General features: G+C 35.0%; 1 pseudogene; it reads right to left on the reverse strand.

The window, feature by feature from the left end:
* The window catches only part of LOC149558190 (uncharacterized), a 53164-nt pseudogene that overhangs the window by 2104 nt on the left and 31797 nt on the right, over positions 1–19263 (reverse strand).

A 19263-nucleotide genomic window follows, 5' to 3' on the forward strand; every position in this document is an offset into this window, starting at 1 on the left:
TGTCTGAATCAGAAATGTTTCTATTATATTTTGGCTTGTGACTCAATGGGATACCTACTACACTCTCCAATAGTTGTTCAATCCTAGCAAAATTGGAGTAGGGGTTGTCATTGGTTGCTGTAGATGCAATGTCAAGCGCAGTCATGTCATCATCGTTCACGGCATTCACGTCGATACCTTCCAATGAGATAAGGTATTCCACCAGCTGCGCACACCACGAAATTATCCTACTTTATATTTCGAACTATCCAAATACAACTTCTCAGAGAAGATATTAAACTACAAACATTAGGCTCCGTTTGGTTGGGGAAGATGATTTTTTGACATAACCAGGTTATCTTATAACCAGGTTTTCAAAAACCTGGTTTTGTGGTTTGGAAAGCCAATGGTCCGTTTACCGGAAGATGAATATACTGTGGACCCTACAATATTATTAAAAAAACTGTCATAAAATTCAAAACCTGGTTTTAATTTCGAATTCCACCTTTTTGTTGGAAGAAACTTCTTCCAATTTTTGGCCAAAATTGGAAGATGAAATTGAAAACCAGAGTATAATTTTAACCAACCAAACACCAAATTTTTTTTTCAAAACCTGATTTTGCCTCTGATAACCCAGTTTTGGCCCTCATCTTCCAGCATATAACCACTTATTTTATTCTTTGTGCCTACTCATGTTATGTGACGTCAACAATCGGCATATATCGGTAGCGTATGAAGTAGCCTAGTGCATATAATCAAGAACCAGTATTGATGCATCAGCGACCGTTGAATTTCTATCAATCTTCAAATTACTAAGGAAACTTGTCAATATTCAAAATCAATAATTGTACAAAGGAAACGAAGTTAAGTTTTGCATAAAATGTTTCGGGAATCAATTGTGTAAAAACCTTTCCATTATCATTTTAGATGAAACTCTATAGTCTATCATCCAGATGAAAATCTACAACTGTAAAAGAAAATGTTTTGGATGACCCTTGAAAATGGAATATTTCACTTGTGCAATCAGAAAATACATACTTGCCATTGAATTTGATACATCTTCTTTAATGCCAAATTTAATTTTATGATCTAATAGAGATCAATTATTTTAAATTAATTAGAATTTAAAAAAATCTAGAAACATTTCATACAACCTCTTTAACATCAACTTTAATTTTAGCTAATTGAACAATTAAGTGTTACACTATTAAATATGATTGGATGAACTTAAGTAATTTTTTAAAATGACAATAATTAAATCCTATAAAAATTGTATTTTTTAAGTAAACATATTCTTTAACGATTTAAATTTGATTTTGGAATCAAATCATCTATAAATGTGACGAGTTGATTTTGTAACTTTTTTCATTTCTACATATGTATATATGATCTATAACTCATGGATTCGCATGATCTTGTACATTTTTATTTGTGTATTTCTTTGTGTATTGTTTAATGTGAACTACTAATGGCACACATTGCCGAATAAGATTTTGTTCTCTTACATTGAACTTATTAGGATGACTGTTTTTATAATCATGAAATTTATTGAATAAACATGATGCATTTTTTTAAAAAAACTTTTCACCATTTCTATATATGTGTATATGATCTATAACTCATGGATTTGGTCTACTACAATGCAAAATCCTAGATTTTCAATTATCTAATTTTTAATGTGTTATTTAATGTTAAGTTAATTAGAATTTTAAAAATCTAGAAACATTTCATACAACCGCTTTAACATCAACTTTAATTTTAGCTAATTGAACAATTAAGTGTTACACTATTAAATATGATTGGATGAACATGAGTAATTTTTAAAAATGACAATAATTAAATTCTATAAAAAAATTATTTTTGAAGCAAACATATTCTTTAACGATTCAAATTTGATTTTGAAATCAAATAATCTGTAAATGTGCCAAGTTGATTTTGTAACTTTTTTCATTTCTACATTTGTATATATGATCTATAACTCAAGGATTTGATCTAATATAATGCATGAACTTGTACATTTTTATTTGTGTATTTATTTATGTATTATTTAATGTGAACTACTAATGGTGTTCTTATAAATCTATCACAAATTGCCTAGTAAGATTTTGTTCTCTTACATTGAACTTATTAGGATGACTGAATTTACAATCATGGAATTTATTGGATAAACACGATGCATTTATTTTTTTAACTTCTCACCATTTCTACATATTTGTATGCCATCTATAACTCATGGATTTGGTTTAGTACAATGCAAAATTTGGTTTAGTTTCAATATACTATATCTAATTAAAACACTATAAAATCTACATGAGAATATTCTTGATTCTGAACTCTGTAAAATGGTGTTTATATGTTATTAAAAAAAAATCATAAAAAGTAGTAAGAGTTAATTGAAACACCACTTTCCTAAAATAAATTTATTTCTTTAATAATTGGATACAAACTAGTATAAAACATGTATTTAATACACATTTCCAATTGGAAAATTGTGAGCCCATATATAACTTAGCTAGAATGAATTTATCTAGATCATATGTTTTTAAAAAAATGAATTTTAGATAGAAATACTCAAATTCAGTCATTTTGATAAGTCAGCCTGAAAGGTGACACAACTTTCTACTTTTACTCAAAATTAGACCTAAATAATGTCTAATATGGAAAGAGTGTCATGTTGTAATAGTTGAATCAAACCCGAGACTAAGTGGATCAACCCACAACCTCATACCAACTCACCTAACATGTGGGGGGCACTTATATGAATTATTTGTTCACATAAGAATTATTTTATTAATAAGAAGTTATTATTATTATATGAATTATTAATTAATAAGAGAATTATGTATTTTCTATGAATTGTGTGTATTATGTAAATAGATATATCATAAGTAAAAGTAGATTTATTATCAATTATATATATATATATATATATATATATATATATATATATATATATATATATATATATATATATATATAAGATTTAATAAGTTCAAAAGTATGAAGTAGTTCAAATAAAATATATTCCAAAATCCATAAGATTACTGCTTTCTAAGATAAGATAAAGCCTATAGTGGAATGGACATAGGCTTCATCATACAAAGGCATTATGTAAGCCATGCACTAGAATGGGCATAGGGTACATCATACAGAGGTACTATCTTCGAGTTAATGGTCAGAGTGAGGTAACGACAATAAGGGGGAACAGTGAGGCCCATAATTGGGTAATGGGCACCCTATTGTAGTTCCTCCTCCTACATTGAATCATAGATAGATCAAAAATAATATAGTCTTTGATACTGTACTAATAATGAATTATGTTATAAAAATGTGTATATGTGTAATTTTTTCTTATATCATATTACTCTAATTAATCAATTAGGGACACATCCATTTTATTTGTCTAGATCTAGAGATTAAAAATACTTGTAGGAAGTGAATACAAGAAAATACAAAAAAGGGAACATTAAAAAGATTTACTATTGTTGTTGAATCTCAAATTACACGTACGGAAATAGATTAAACTCCAGCCCAATATATTCCATTGAAATGAAAATAGATGAAATAGATAGGTTAAACGAGGGAGAACACAAAGACATTTCTATTGAAGAGTCTTTGGAATGTAAAGTGTCCAAACCAACTAGGAGGAAGCAACATGGTTGCTGCAGGGATTTTTCCAATGGGATGGAAGAACTATGGAAGTCCTCTCCCAACTGGCAACAAATCATTATGCAGGTTAATGTACTTGCTTTAGGAGCACAATTTGCTTGAGGACGAAGTAGTCTACAGATATGTAGATAGCAGATTTAAATATCGGTTCCAAACAATAAGGTAGGTTTGATTATTGGCAGGGGAGCTAAGACTTTTAAAAATATTCAAAGTAGATCTGGAGCTCATGTGCAATTTATTCCTTTGCACTTGCCTAACAGAAATACATTTAGGAATAGGACTCTGCACTTGACTGGCACTAGTAATCAAATATAGACTTCTCAAGAGATCATCCAAGATATATTAAGAAAGAATCATTTCAAAGGCTCCCTTATGATGTGGCTTACTAGTTAGTGATATAATTGCGCACGTGATCCTGCCCAGCAGTGAGTCCCTGGAAGACAACTACCAGGGCAATTTCCAAACTACCATTACAAACAGTAGGAAATCAAAAGTTCCTTCCAAATTGTGGAAGTAGAATTATGAAAAGCTATGGGTTTTATGATGATTATCACCATCTGGAAAAGCATATCATTATTGTAGTGAAAAGAGAGCCATTAGAGCATCACCTAATTAAATTTTGACCAGAGAAATTTGTTTTTGCAGAAATAGAGGTGAAAGAAAAGTAGACTTTTGAGACCTAATTTGCGCCTACTATTGAGGTTGAAGAAGAAAAGGTAGGGATGTATTTTTTAGGATAGAAATCGTTATCTCCTATGGAAGACAAGGAGGTGTCAATTAGAAAAGAATATTGTTGCCATGGAAAATTTAATGACATGGGCAGAGGTTCTAAAGAAGTGCAAGGAACATTGTTTGTGTAAAATTTTGAACAAGTGAGAAATTGATTAAAAATTTAAAAAATAACCAATAAGAGATAAAGTTTCCTACATCCACACTTATTAGAGAATGGATTTATTTAATCAAATATCTGATACAATGCAATACATAGCGGCACACATCTATTTATACATCATACAAGCTTCTTGAACTTAAGAGCCAAGAAGTCAAAAAGTCATGTGACCATTAGGCTTTACGTTCCAATAATCTCCCACTTGAAGCCCAACTAGCACAACCATTCTACAACATTCCCTGCATTTCCAATTCTTTACATCATGATGAGGCCCATTAAAGATCTCAATTTTGCCAAAATTTGTTCACGAATGCTTCAAATCAGTCTTCTCTAAGCTGAATTAGATTTAACATTAATTATATGAATGAGATGACAAATATATTCATTCAGAACTTCCCAATGAACTTGGAGGGCCATAAGCTTCACCTCCTACTCTATGTTCATCCCCCACCCATCATTTAAATCTTCCACATGCAACTCTTGGCAACCATATTTGAGTTGCATTTCCTTCAGAGCTGCTGCAAAGGGAAAATCTCTATCTACATCATTATTGCATAGGTTTTTATCATCATCATTATTGGCGTCATCTTTGGAAATTAAAAGCATGTTTGCAGCCTTATTTTTGTTGGTATTCTTAGGGCCACTATTCTCCTTTACGACCGATTTGGATAATTCATTTTTGAACAACTATTTAATCGAAATTGCCACATCTCCAACTTCCTTTGTTGTTGTAACATTGTCATTCCTATTAAAAACACATGGTATTTCACCACACAATTATTCTTCACAACCTCAAACAACATAGGCCTATCCCTTGGCCCAATTCTTTCACAAGTTTTAGTTTCAATTTCAGCCACTTTGTCTTGCATGGACTCTTCCATTTCATATATTTCCCAATAAATTCCTAAATCACTAAGAATTATATAAAGCTCATCTAACTCCATTTGCAGCTCATTTTGTTTATTTTCATAAAAATCTTTCTCTTTCATAACTTTCTCCTTTTCCTTTTCCATACAAGAAATCTTCTCTTTCCACATCAAAACCTCTTCTTTTAGAGTAATAATTTAATTTTTATGGAAATCCTCTCAATCCTTTGGCCTCTTTGTTCTCTTACATCTCTTTTCCAATTGTAGTGACAATTAGAACAAGAGCTGAGAAGGAAATGAACCCAAATTCCTCCTCTGAATCCTTTGGTTTTGTCCATCCATCCCATCACTAGACTTGACATCTTGGCACCATCTCTGCTCAAGGCTTCATGGTGGCTCTGATACCAATTGTAAATTTTAAATAGCAGAGGAATTGATTAAAATAGAAAATAAAAAAATAAGAGACACCAAATTTATTGGGGTTCAATAAGTTTCCCTACATCCACACTCCAATGGGGAATAACTTTATTTAAAATAAAATATCGAATACAATGTAATACATGACTGCACACATCTATTTATATACTATACAAGCTTCAAGCTAAGAGCCAAGATATCGAAAAGTCATATGACCATTGGGCTTAACATTCCCAACAATCTCCCACTTGAAGCCCAACAATTATTATGATGCTACAACATTCCCTACATTTCCAAATCTTTACATCACAATTTGGCCTATTGAAGATTTCAATTTTACTAAAATTTGTTCAGGAACACCTCGAATTGGTCTTCTCCAAACTAAATCAGATTTAACATAACTTATTCAAATGTGACTTCAAATAGATTTACTTAGAGCTTCCCAATAAAATTGGAGGGCCAGAAGCTTCACCTCCTTCTCTATATGTGTTGACCACCCATCATTTAAATCCCCCACATGTAACCCCTAGAAACCATATTTGAGTTGTATTTCCTTTAAAAATACTACAAAGATAAAATTCCTATCTCCATTATTGTTCCATGCTTTATTATTGTCGGCATTATTGGATTCACTATTAGAAATAACAAACACATTTGTAAAGCTAGTAATAGTAAGGATGAGTGGGAAAGTGGGCGACAAAGGGGCTAGGGTTTCTAGCTCAGATGTTTATGATGGTGAGGATGAAGAGTTTGAAGTAGACAAGGATGATGGATTAGGGCGCTTCTTTGTGCCAGTTCCCTCTAGCTTTGTTGGGTGCTATCATGTTTTGAGGGTGTATCTCACTGGAGCACAGTGGATTTTTTTTTTCTGTTCACTCAGTTTTTGTTACTAAAGGATGGTTTTATTCCATCCTCTTCTCCACACTCCAGAGGGGTTTGGCTCTTATGGATTGTGATTAGAGATGGAAGGTCCCATGTTGGTGCTTGGGGTATTGATGGGTTGTGCATTGGTTGGACCTCTATAAGGGGTTGTGGTTTGTGGGTGGAGGTGTTTTTTGTTGGAACCCCTTTTCCTCACTTTGGGTTTTGGATGTATGGGGTCTTTTGTCTTGAGTGTGGTACTAGTTGTTTCCTCTAGTGAGCACTCTTGTATTTGGAGATTCTCTGAGATTAGGATACATATGGGCTTGGTTTGGAGGGCTATGTGTAGTGGCTTCATTGACAGTTCTTTCCCTTAGGGCCTCCGATTATCTCTCGTGGGCTTAATGTGAACCCTCATGTTTGTAGGGGCTTGGACATTGATGGTCTAGTTTGCACAAGAATTTTGATCCATGTCCTTGGTGCTATGTCTATTGACGAGGGTGTTTTCCCTAGATGGGTTTTCATTTTCAAGAGTTTTACTATTGATAGCTCTCCTTGGCTAGGCATTTTTGTTCATCATTCAGGGATTCTCTTGCCCCCTTGGCATTTGTTGCTTTGGGGATTCCTTTGGATGCGCATGGTTTGAGGTGAATGCTTCCTCTATTTGGGATTTGAATTAGGTTAAGACAATCATTTCAGAGCCTTGGATGCATGTGTTGTGGATGTTTCCTCTATCCTATTCTTTCACTTTCCTACTTCCTATTGAGGTGGGGGAAAAGTTTTTGGAGGTAGCTAGTTGCTAGAGGAAAGTGGTTGTGAATGTGTTCAGTGGGTACTCTCCCATTGTTTGTAAGTATCTCTTTCCTATTGTTAGACATCTAGTTGGAGAGAGCATGTATGGACGATGTACTTCAAGTGGTGAAGAAAGGATGAATCCCAATCTAAACACTTTGGTGCGGGGATATGTGTTACGTCCTACAGAGATGGCCTCGGTCTTACTCTTAGCTTCTAAGTTCACTGCTCCTATGGAGGTGGAGCAATCTCTTATTGAGGTGGAGATCATATTTGGGTGTTGGGAAGAAGAAGAGACTCCTATTGAGATACTAAATACTTTCACTAATTTTAGCAATGTTGTTAGTGGAGGAAGGGGGAGTTGCTCTTACCTCTGGGGCTTGGTTTTGCTCCCCTCTGCTCCTCTCAATATGGTGTTTCGGGAGTTTGTGGGCGACTAGAAGACTTTTGACTATTTACCAAGATTGGAGCCTTACCTGGACCTATGGTTGGATGATATGCATTATTTTTGCCAAGGTTGGAGCCTTGCCTAGACCTATGGTTGGATGATATGCATTATTTTTGCCAAGGCTAGTGGTATAGTCTTGTTTGGTCCTATTTCTTTGCTTATTGTTCTCCTAGGCGTAGATGGCTTGAGTTTGTTCACTTATTTCTTATGGTGATTTCTTTTCTTAGTTTCTCTTGTGATCAAGTGATTGTTGGAAGTTTTAAAGGGCACACTCTAGCCCTTTGTTATTATTTTTGGTTTAAGTCTGCCACTATTGTGGGGGCTTTTCCCAAGTCTTTCATTGGCAGCATTGACCATGGTTTATAAGTCAGTCGCTTGTGGACCTTTGTCTTTGATAGACGGAGATCTAGCTGGTCTGGATCTTTCTTTACTAGGCATTGGTAATGTTCTACTCTTGGTGTCTAGTGTTTTGTTTATACTTCGTGTCAACACCTATTAGTTACTACTTTTCTTTTTAAAAAAACATTCATAGGCTTATTGATGCTATTATGCATACAACCACTAGGCTCCACAACCAATTTGAACCATTCATTTTCTAGTGACTCTTTGATGGAAACTATCAGTTCTCCAACTTCATAGGCTACTACAACATTGTTGTTCTTATTCACAACAAACACATTTCACGACCACAATTATTCTTTGCAACCTCAAACAACATAGACCTATCCCTTGGCCCAAATCTTTCAGTAGTTTTACTTTCAATTTCAGTCACCTACTATTGCATGGACTCTTATGTTTCACATTTTCCCATCAATTCCCAACTAACTAAGAATTATATGAAGCTCAACTAAATCAATATTTATCTCATCATTTTTTTTCTTTTGAGAAAAATCCCACTTTTTCATGTAACTTTCTCTTTTTCCTTTTCCATATAGGAAATCTGCTTTTTCAGCTTTAAAATCTCCTCTTTTAGAGTAATAATTTCCTTTTTGAGGAAATCCTCTCCATTATTTGGGCTCTTTTCCATCTCTTTTCCAATTGACTATAGGAAGAGCTAGGAAGGAAATGAACCTGGCTTCCTCCTCTGAGTCCTCTTTTGTCCATCCATCCCACCAATGGACTTGACATCTTGGTGGTACATCTCTGCTCAACACTTCACATGGTTGTGATACCAACTTAAATTTTAAATAGCAGAGAAGTTGATTAAAACCCAAAAAATTAACAAATAAGAGACCTAAAATTTATTATAGTTCTACAAATTTGCCTGCATCCATAGTCTAGCAAAAAATAGCCTTATTTAATCAAATATTTGATGCAATACAATATGTAACTGCACACATCTATTTACACTTCATACAAGATTCAAGCTAAGAGACAAGAAGCCAAAAAGTCATGTCACTTTTGGACTTCACATTCCCATCTATTTATCCTTCATACAAGCTTCAAGCTAAGAGACAAGAAGCGAAAAAGTCATGTCACTTTTGGGCTTCACATTCCCAACAATTCAAGGAGGAAACAGTGTAGGGCTATGTATATTATACCGCTACTATTAATGATAGAGAATGGAGATTCTCGTGTCTAAATATGGTTGTAGAGAGTAAGCGCAACAAGGGCACTCTAATATTTTGGGGAAAACTCCTACCTGTATTAGAGAATGCAATTAATTCTTTATATGGATTGAACTAGTAGCTATAAATGGTCTTTATGATGTTGTGAAGCAACCAACGGTTGTAGATAAGAGAATATTGTATTCTCTTGTTGTGCCCATTTTGGTAAGAATTATCATCTTCTTTCTCAGGCTATTGAGTGGACCAAGATCATTACCGATTTAATCATCCCAAAACAACAGTCTACTGGAGGGTTGCAACGGAATGAGCAACGGTAGAAAAATAATTCAGGTGAAAGCCAAGGTGCAGAAATATATGAGATGCCCAACTTGAGGCAGAGAAGCCATAGGGTAGCCAAGATGTCTGGTAATTTTCTCCCTCTCCTCGAGTGTTTGAGGAATATGATTGCAAGCACGTCCCATTTGCAACTGGATTCAACAAACTTCTCCAATAATTTTGGTGTTGGCTTTGATAACACTATCTTTGGAATGACTCTAGTCTACAGCCCACTAACAGGTATGTTACAACTCACGGTGGATAATCTTCTCTTATAGCATTTTGAAATTGAGTAAGACTATCTCATTGATAGCTTAGGGACCTTGGATGGAGCACTTAATGATGGCAGCGAGGACAAGGTAGAAGAGTGCTCTGATGGGGACTTGGATGACCAAAACACTATGGTTTTTCCTCAGGCCAACTCAACTGCTAATTAAGGATACATTAGCTACGAGTTGAATTCTTTTCTAGCAGGGATCCAGAGGCTACAGTGGATTATTACTCCCCAAGATATGATCAAACTTAAGAGTTATTCTTGCAAGGTTCTGAGTATGGGTATGGAGGTACATTCTGAGCTGCACGTGAGTGACAGACTTTCTCAATGGCATTTGATAAACATGGCCAATTCCATATCAAACACAAAGAGAGCTCAAGTTATGATATGACAATTGAGAGATTGAAATTTGTAGAACCTCTTGTGAGAGCTTGAGTAATAAAAATATTGTGCAATGGGACTGGATAAGTAAGGAGATCACCGATGAATGTGACTTGCATTCAAACAATACCTGAAATTAGATTTACGGGTGAGTTTGCATCTGTAAAAGTTCTAGTAAAAGATATTATCACTAAGATTGTAATTCTACAATATGAGTAGTTTAATATAGCATTTAGTTCATAGCTTATCCTCTATCATCTCTAAGGATATAATATCACTTATATCAAATATAGATATTATGTTGGTGGGAACATTGACACAATGTTTGTCTTAGGAAACATCTTATACATGACAACCAGTATTCCTTATTTTTTACTAGTTAGGTTCAAACACACTTGAAAAAAGAACTCTAGGTTTATAGAAAAGAATATTATATATTGTTAGGGATTTTAGATAGATGAAATAGCTAGACAAGAACATCCTATAACCATGTATAGCTCATTTTAAATATAAGTTTGAAAAAGAACCTTTAAGATGTCCTCCTTTTTTTCCAATCATTCCATCATTTTGAAATCCACCAAGAATAAGGAACTCGCTAATCACTTCTAACACTTTTGGCTCCAAATTTAAAGTCTAGTTTCCTTTATTTTTCTTATCATGTGATCTAGACTACTATTCTAGTTTCATGTTATGTATTCCATTTTTTATTCTAGAATTAATTACTTTTAATCATTTAACCTAGTTCATTTATACAAACTTCATTCTTTTAAATCCACAATAATTGGATCTGCCTGGCTTTCATGCAAATTTTTAGTTTTCTTGTGTACGACTCAGTGTCTAAGCTTTCCTTCTATTGTCTCCACTTGTCAAACCGCATTTATTGTAGGAGCTGTTAGGCTAGGTTATAATGGCCCTAGCTAGCGGTGACCCAATTGTTACTGGTTTTCACGCTACTGCTTTAGATTGCCATGGCCTCCACAGAAAAAATGCTTTGCAAGTTTTTCTTGAAGCTTTTTCATGAGGTAATTCTAATATTATCCTTCCTTTACAAGAATTTGATGCTGCATGCGATTGGTTAGAACAACGTACCCGGATTGGGTATTTTGTGGGTAGGACTCCTCCTATGCAGTGGTCACGCAATTCCTCCTATCCAAATAGGAACGTCAATTCTAGCTAGTGTAAGGATGCAAGCGGTTTCCACAACACCTATTCTAGGTGTTTCATAGGGGATTAAGGCAGCCACTAGGGCTTCTACCTCAGCTATGGTGCATACCCCTCTTGTTGCTTCTTCCATAGCATCCTCCTAGACATGCAGAGATACCAGAGGTGAAACAACAAGTTGTAAGTTCAAAAAAATTTCCTTCTGACCTCAACTTGGTTTCTACCTTCTTGCAGAATAGCTACTCCTCTCTTGAGGACGAGGATGATATGGAAGAATTTTCATGAATTTTATATCATGGAATGTTCGAGGTCTTATAGACCTCTCTAGAAAGTACTATGTTTGGGACACCTGCCATAGGCTTGGTAATTTAGATTTTCTCTGTTCACAAGAAGTTAAGATTTTTGGTTTCATGCTCTCTTTTGCATGCCGCATCATTTGGCAAGATGGCATTATGTTTTCCTCTCAACACGAAGCTAGCAGAGGTGGTGTAGTTACTCTCTTGTCATCTTGCCTTCATTCTGCTATTATTTTGCATGGTCCTGACCCCACGCATAGAATTATTTGGCTCTTACTTTCCACCAACAATCATTCTTTTGCAATCATTAATGATTATACTTCCAATGATGTTGTGGAAAGATCATAGATGTGGAGCTAGCTCATTGACAACTTGCATCCAACTCCTTGGGTTATGTGTGGTGACTTCAATATGGTTGAAGTGGCCTCTAACAAGGACAGAATTCTGCCCTTTCATTGGACAACTAGGAAAAGGGAAGCCTAGTAGTACATGCACAATAAATTAGGCCTTTATAATCCCAATATCAATCGCTGCCAGGATATTGGGGTTTGGCACACTTGGTCCAATTTTCAAGCTAGCTTTGATCACATTATAAAATGCCTCGATCATGCCATGATTACTACACAATCTTTTTTCTCCTTTTTTTAGGATCATGATTTACCTATCATTCCCTTGCCAGATGAGACATTATCAAACAACTATCCCATTTATTTTGTCATTTTATGGTAAACAGCTATCCCAAAAGTTGTCAAGTCACAGTTCTTCCTCAACACATATGTGTTGATGCATGATTTCACCAGCACACATATCATATGTGTTTGGAACCTAGAATCATGTCCTCATTCTTAGAAAGAATGGATTCACTGGTGGAATGATGTCATTACTAGAACTACTCATTTTTTGTGCATCTATGGGCATCGGTTGGCAGTTTTCAAAAAGTAGTCTTATGAAGCCAACACTCTTGCACTCAAAAAACCCTTTAAGGCTCTCACCCTTAATCCATTTGATGTGGAATTTAAAATTTAGCTTGCCAAGCCTCACCATGACAAACAAGTTGCTGACAACTGTGCTGCTCGAGGAGCCCAAATCAAAGCCCATCTCCACTAGTTGGAGGTTGGCGATAAAGCTTCGAAGGAGTTCTTCCAAGCTCCTTGAGCCTGTCGCACCAATGTTGGGATTAAAAAAATCAAACAAGGAATTGTTGTTCTTTTCAGTCTCCCTGACATCCTACAAACATTTGTTCATCACTATGAGAACATTTTTACTTTGCAGAGAAATTTGGTTGCTCGAGAGGAAGCTCTCAAAAAGTGTATTTCTGTTACTCCAAACCACCTAGTAGTTGAGCAACATGTTTTTTGTGAGCAACTTCTTTCCCTTCAAGACCTTAAGGAGGCAATCTACTCCATGGCTAATGATAAATCCCCTAGGTACGATGGGTTTCCTTGTGAATTTTACAAACACCTCTGGGAGCATGTAGGTCCTAATCTACACAAATTTTATCTTGAAACCTATCATACTAAAATATTAGGAACCATTATAAATAAAGGAAATATCAAATTCATACCTAAAGCTAACAGTCTAGAGGACATCTACAATTGGAGGCCCATTACCCTTCTGAATGTGTCTTATTAAATTATTGCTAAGGTAATTTCTCTCAAAATCTAGCACCTATTGCCTTTAATTGTGCACCCTAAGCAAACTGGCTTTATTAAGTCTAGATATATTCTTGAAAAAAATATTGCTACCCAGGAAGGAATGGAGTGGGCTCACAAGTCCAATTAGAAGGCTATTTTTCTAAAGATTGATTTTGCTAAAGCCTATGATCGCATTGAATGGTCATTTATCTTAGCTATGCTCCAAGCTCTGGCTTTTGGTCCCAATTTTTTGTAGTCTATGGAGATGCTCTTTGGCAAAGCCAATGCTTGAATTACCATCAATAAGTCATAGTCTGAGGCTTTTGGCATTTTTTGTTCAATCAAGCAAGGTTTCCCCTTGGCACTAGCACTTTATGTCCTTGCTGCCGAAGGATTTGGCTATTTGCTAGCTCATTCTATGTCTTCTAGACTAGTTTGTGGCATTTCCTTGCCCTAATCATCTTCCCAGTTAGTCAATGGTCACTTTGTGGATGATTTCTTTCTCACTCTTTTGGAGGATGAAGAAATCATCAACAATGTCTTAAGTTTCATGCACACCTTCTATCAAGCCTCTGGATCTGCTATTCAATGGCATAAAATGCTCTACTTTTGATAGTCATTCTTGCCAGCTCCACCTTGGCTCAGCCAATTTGAATAGAAATGGGTTACTCATGGGGAGATTTTCCACTTTCTCAGCATTCCTTTTGCTTTCCAAGCTTTGCCTATTGAGCTTTGGAATGTTGTGCTTGCTAAGATCAACAAGAAGCTTGATTATTGGCTCACAAAACTCTCCCTTGCTGAAAAATTAAAAAAATTCTTGAAGGTTATTGCGGCTACTCATGTCTATTATTCTTCTTATTGGGCTCCCTCCAAAGCCTCCTACTAGAAATTTGAAAGATTTCTCAGGGATTTTCTCTAGGCTTCTAGTTCTGATCATCATGGAAACTCAGCCAAATTTGCCATACCTTAAGGATGGAAATTTTGTTTACTCTATGGGAAGATAGGAATTTTGTTCTTTTCACAAACAATTTTTTGGATATTAATATTGCCATGTACACTAAGGTGTGCATTTGTAATAATGCAATTATGCAGATTTAGGTGCAAGCAAACAAAGTTGCCCTGGAGGTGGCTCACCTACAGTAGTTGTTGAACCATTGGGTCAATGCCCCCAACACTATTGCTAGAGTTCCTCTAGATGCCTTGGCTGATACTTTGATGTCTTGTGGCCACTGTTAGTGACACCATTCCTTAGGTCACCACTCACACACCCCACACTCCTAGGCTTCCTGCCACTGCTCTCCTAGTGGTGTTGATGGTGGATGGAGGCACCGCTCAGCTTCCCCACCCTGTGGTGGCTCTAGCTGGTCCCTAGCTCCTCCTCCTAGTGCTTGATGGGCACTTTCTGGTGAATAGCCTCGCTTGGATCTAGTGATTTCTCCTCCCCAGCCAATGATAAAAGATGCAAAGGTTGCCACTAATCCTCTTGTTGCTATTGCTAATGATGGTTGGACTCTTCCCAGCCTTCCCCCCCAATCCCAAAGATGAGTGGGGCTTTCATGATCATGATGAACCACCACCCTCAGCTGGCACTTCTTTTGCTGCCTGAGGTTTCTTTATATGTTTTTCTTTATGAATAGTGTTTGATTATGGTTGCAGCCATGTGAACTTATTCATGGGATGATCTTGTATCCCCTGACGCTTTTTTGTGAATTGTAATCTTAGTATATTATTTTTTAATAGAAAAGGATTATTCATCAAAAAAATAAATCCAACCTAATTAAAGACTAGCAAGCATCTACTTATATTATTAAGATTATAGATGGAACTACCTTATAATCCCAATGATAAGCCAAAGGGATCTTTGCAATCTTGTTTCATGGCTTTATAGTAAAATATAATTTCCTAGATATCATTTTGGTGAAACCAACATGTATTACTTTTTATATAACTTTTAATTTTGATTATCACATTATAGTTATTTGTATATTTTTTAAAAATAAATGTGACCAAATCATTGGTCTTTATTTAATGAACGTTTATACATAGTCTTGTGTTCTATTCTCTAAAATATGTCTTATGTTTCTTAATATACTTTCTGAAAATCTTTGAAAGGTGTCTTATGTTTTATTTTCACGAGCATAAATGACATCTTGAATTTAACATTTATTTCATAAAAGAATTTTTAAATATCTTTAAATTATATATATATATATATATATATATATATATATATATATATATCATATGTTATGCCTTTACTATTTTTACAAATATTTGGTAATGTCGTATGTTGTATCATGGACACCCTTTTATAAATAACAAAGAGGTCAATGTTTTTCTACCCCAATTTGTTTCGCACTAGTGAAAGTAATATCATGCAAGAGGAGGATATTGGTAACATTCTCATAATGATATTTCCTTAGGGATGAAGCACTATGGAATTTAATGTTGACCCTTCTCCAAATTGTGCATCTCTAATAAGGAAAATTTGGCATAGCTCGATGATGTTATTAGATATTTTTCCTTATCATATCACACCTTTTGTTCACTCAAATGATCTCTCTCCTACAAATAGATTAGTGGTGAATATTCCTTATGCGCTAACCACAATCAACCCTTCATGAGGAAGTTATGCCCACAAAGATGAGATGAATAAGATTTTTTTGAATGACTTCCCTTCAAGAAATGAGTCATTATAAAATAAAAGCTTAATAAAAGTGAAAACAATACAATTTATATTATTAGTTATAAAATTAAATATGTGTAACCTCTAACTATTGTCTATATTAGCTATGATGCTCCTATAATTCAAAATAAACATATTTTTTTATCATCTTAAATTGGAAGCACTTTAATTTAATGGCATTTTATCACCTATTTGATATGATTTCATCATAAATTGCATTTAATTTTGTGTTCTTCCCTTTTTGCTTATCACTTTTTATTCCTACAAGATGAAATTGGGGTATCATCTAATGGATCCTCCCTTGCATTCCTGCTCTTGTCACAAAGATTGAGGTGGAACCTCTCCCCTTATTGACCTCTTTTTTCATATTCATCTCTTTTTTTTTCACTAAAATAGGATTTTCCTCAAGATTTGCATGGAATTTTGTGAAACCAATGCCTATTCTGGGACCTTGAGTGAATATCAAAACTTTATGACCCTAATGTTAGTGATGTAGTGCATCCCTACCTAGGTTAGGGATGTTGTACATTCCTACCTAGGCTAGAGATGCAGTGAATCCCTAACCTAGGACCTATTTTAGGTCCCCTTCTCACCCCTTGTATCAAGGTTGATTCAAGGCATCATTTTCCTTGCCTAGTGAGTTGGAGGGAGAAATTTTATTTCAAATCTTTTATGAATACCACATTTTCTCCCTTTTTTCATACCCCTATCCATCATTCTCATCCACATCAAGAAAGAACACATTCACAATGAGCCTCTAACCATAAAGATCCGATACAAAAATCAAACACCAAATAAGGAATTTTTGATCAACTACAAATTGGAGCAAAATTACAAATTTCACTCAAAAGACAAAGTGAAAATGAGGAAAAGAATCCCCTTTTACCAGTAAAAGTCTCCATTAAAAGAAAATTTTAAATAAAATTCACTTTCTCTAAAAAATGTACTTATTTAATCATTATTCTCATTGCTTCTTGTACTATCTAATCCATCCTTTCCACAATACTATCCTAGTATGGTATTCTAGTCACTGAAAAGCATATCAATTCTAATAAAATTGGATTCAACAATGGCTGATTAAATGATAAATAAAAATAAATTCTAAAATAATTAAAACAATATTTAATTCTAACTCTTTCATGAAACATGTAGAAATCTAAATACATAGAAATGCTCACTCATCTAAAATAATATGGATATAAAAACTAGATTTACCATTTAGTATATAAGGAATGATATAATAATCATAGTTACACCAGTGGTAGAAGAATAATATTGACTCAATAATAAAAGGTTGGTAAAATCGTGGATAAAAACACTCTCAAAGCCTATATCTCAAGCAGGATGTTGTCTAGTACCCATTTGCTTCAAAATACACAAACATCAAGTGGATTTGGTAGCAATGTAAATAGTCAAAGTATATAATATAATAATGAAATACATAATGGAAAATCAATGCTCTAGTGACATAAATACACATAGAGAATGTTGCAACACTCGTCATCCCATTTTCTACCCCTCACTATATATATTATTTAAATAAACATTAGTATTAAATTAGCATTTCATATACATGCAAATAATTAAAAAATCATTTATGACAATATGAGCATATATCAATGAAATTCCATATTTATAATTTCTAATAGCATGCAAGGAAGAATATAACATGGAATCCAATAAAATCAGCCTATCAACATAATTTATATCCTCGAAAGAAAAACACACTAGATGTCATCATAAGGCATGATGCCACATCAAAATACCATCATTATTTATATATGATAAAAAATGTAACTAACAATATAATCTAACTAGTTCCATCTCTCGAATCCAGATTTAGCTTTTTATGTCCATCTTTTGATTGTTGTTTCGACCTCTACTCCTGTGTCTAGCTTTATGGAAAATGCTTCAGCTTCAACTTGTTGGGCTAGGGCTTCTCTTGATCCTAGAGGGAATACTTGTTCACTAGGTTTTGTGGGTGGTTTGGCCATTTCCTATGCTTATGTGGCTACCTATGAGGTCACTATTGGTAGTCAGACTATTCATCCAAGGTTTCATGATTTTGTGTGTTCGGGGCTCCATGACACTGTTTTAGTTGTGGTATGTAACCCTAAAAGGCTTATTTTAAATTCTTATATAGTGGATAAGATCTCTATCAATATGGAATATTTCTTGGACACTACTGCTATCTTTCGCTTTAAGGGTTTTTGACCTTCTCTTTCAGATTTCCATGCATGGATTTCCCATGTTTGGGATCCCTTCATCTCGAAGACTACCTAGATTTACCCTTTGGAAAGGGGTTTTTCTTGTTGTGAAATTTGATACTGTTGAAGAAAAAATGCTATTTTTAGCCATATCTTCACTTGGGAGGAGAAGTTTACCTCTATGGCTTAACCTTGGCACAAGGATTTCAACCCATTGATAGAATCTTTTAATTTGACCCCTCTCTGGGTAAGGCTACTGAATATCCCCCTTCACCTTCGACGATGCTTTGTCCTGAAGGAGGTGGGAAATACCCTTGGAGACTTTGTGATGACTGATATGGCTACTTCCAAAGTGTATCAAACAACATATTCTCACATGCTAGTTGAGATCGACATTTCTAAGGGACTCCTAGAAATGATTTCCTTAGACTCTCCTCTTGGTTCTTGCAATATTCTTCTTGACTATGAGGGCATCCCATTTTGCTAGAGGAAATGCCACTTGACTGGTCACCTAGTCGATAGGTTCTCTTCTAGTAAATCTAAACCCAAAAAGTCCCCTTCTTGGTGGAAGGGGGTCTCGGATGACCACTACACCTTCCATAAGGTCCCTTCTATAGGGAATGGTGATTCTGCTATTGTTTCTCATAAACCATCTTCTCCTAGCATCTTGAAGAAGGATCCTCCTTTGGTCCCTTCTATGGTGGAAACTGGTTCATCCCTCAATTCTTCTATCCCTATTTCTGGTGTGGATTTTGTTGCTATCCCTTTTAGTTTGTCCCCTCCTTTGGCTCCTTTTGTGGTGGCAGCTGGTTTGTCTCTA

This window comes from Cupressus sempervirens, chromosome 5 (assembly GCF_028749045.1).
Source record: "Cupressus sempervirens isolate cs-2001-9-10 chromosome 5, ASM2874904v1, whole genome shotgun sequence".
Taxonomy (NCBI): domain Eukaryota; kingdom Viridiplantae; phylum Streptophyta; class Pinopsida; order Cupressales; family Cupressaceae; genus Cupressus; species Cupressus sempervirens.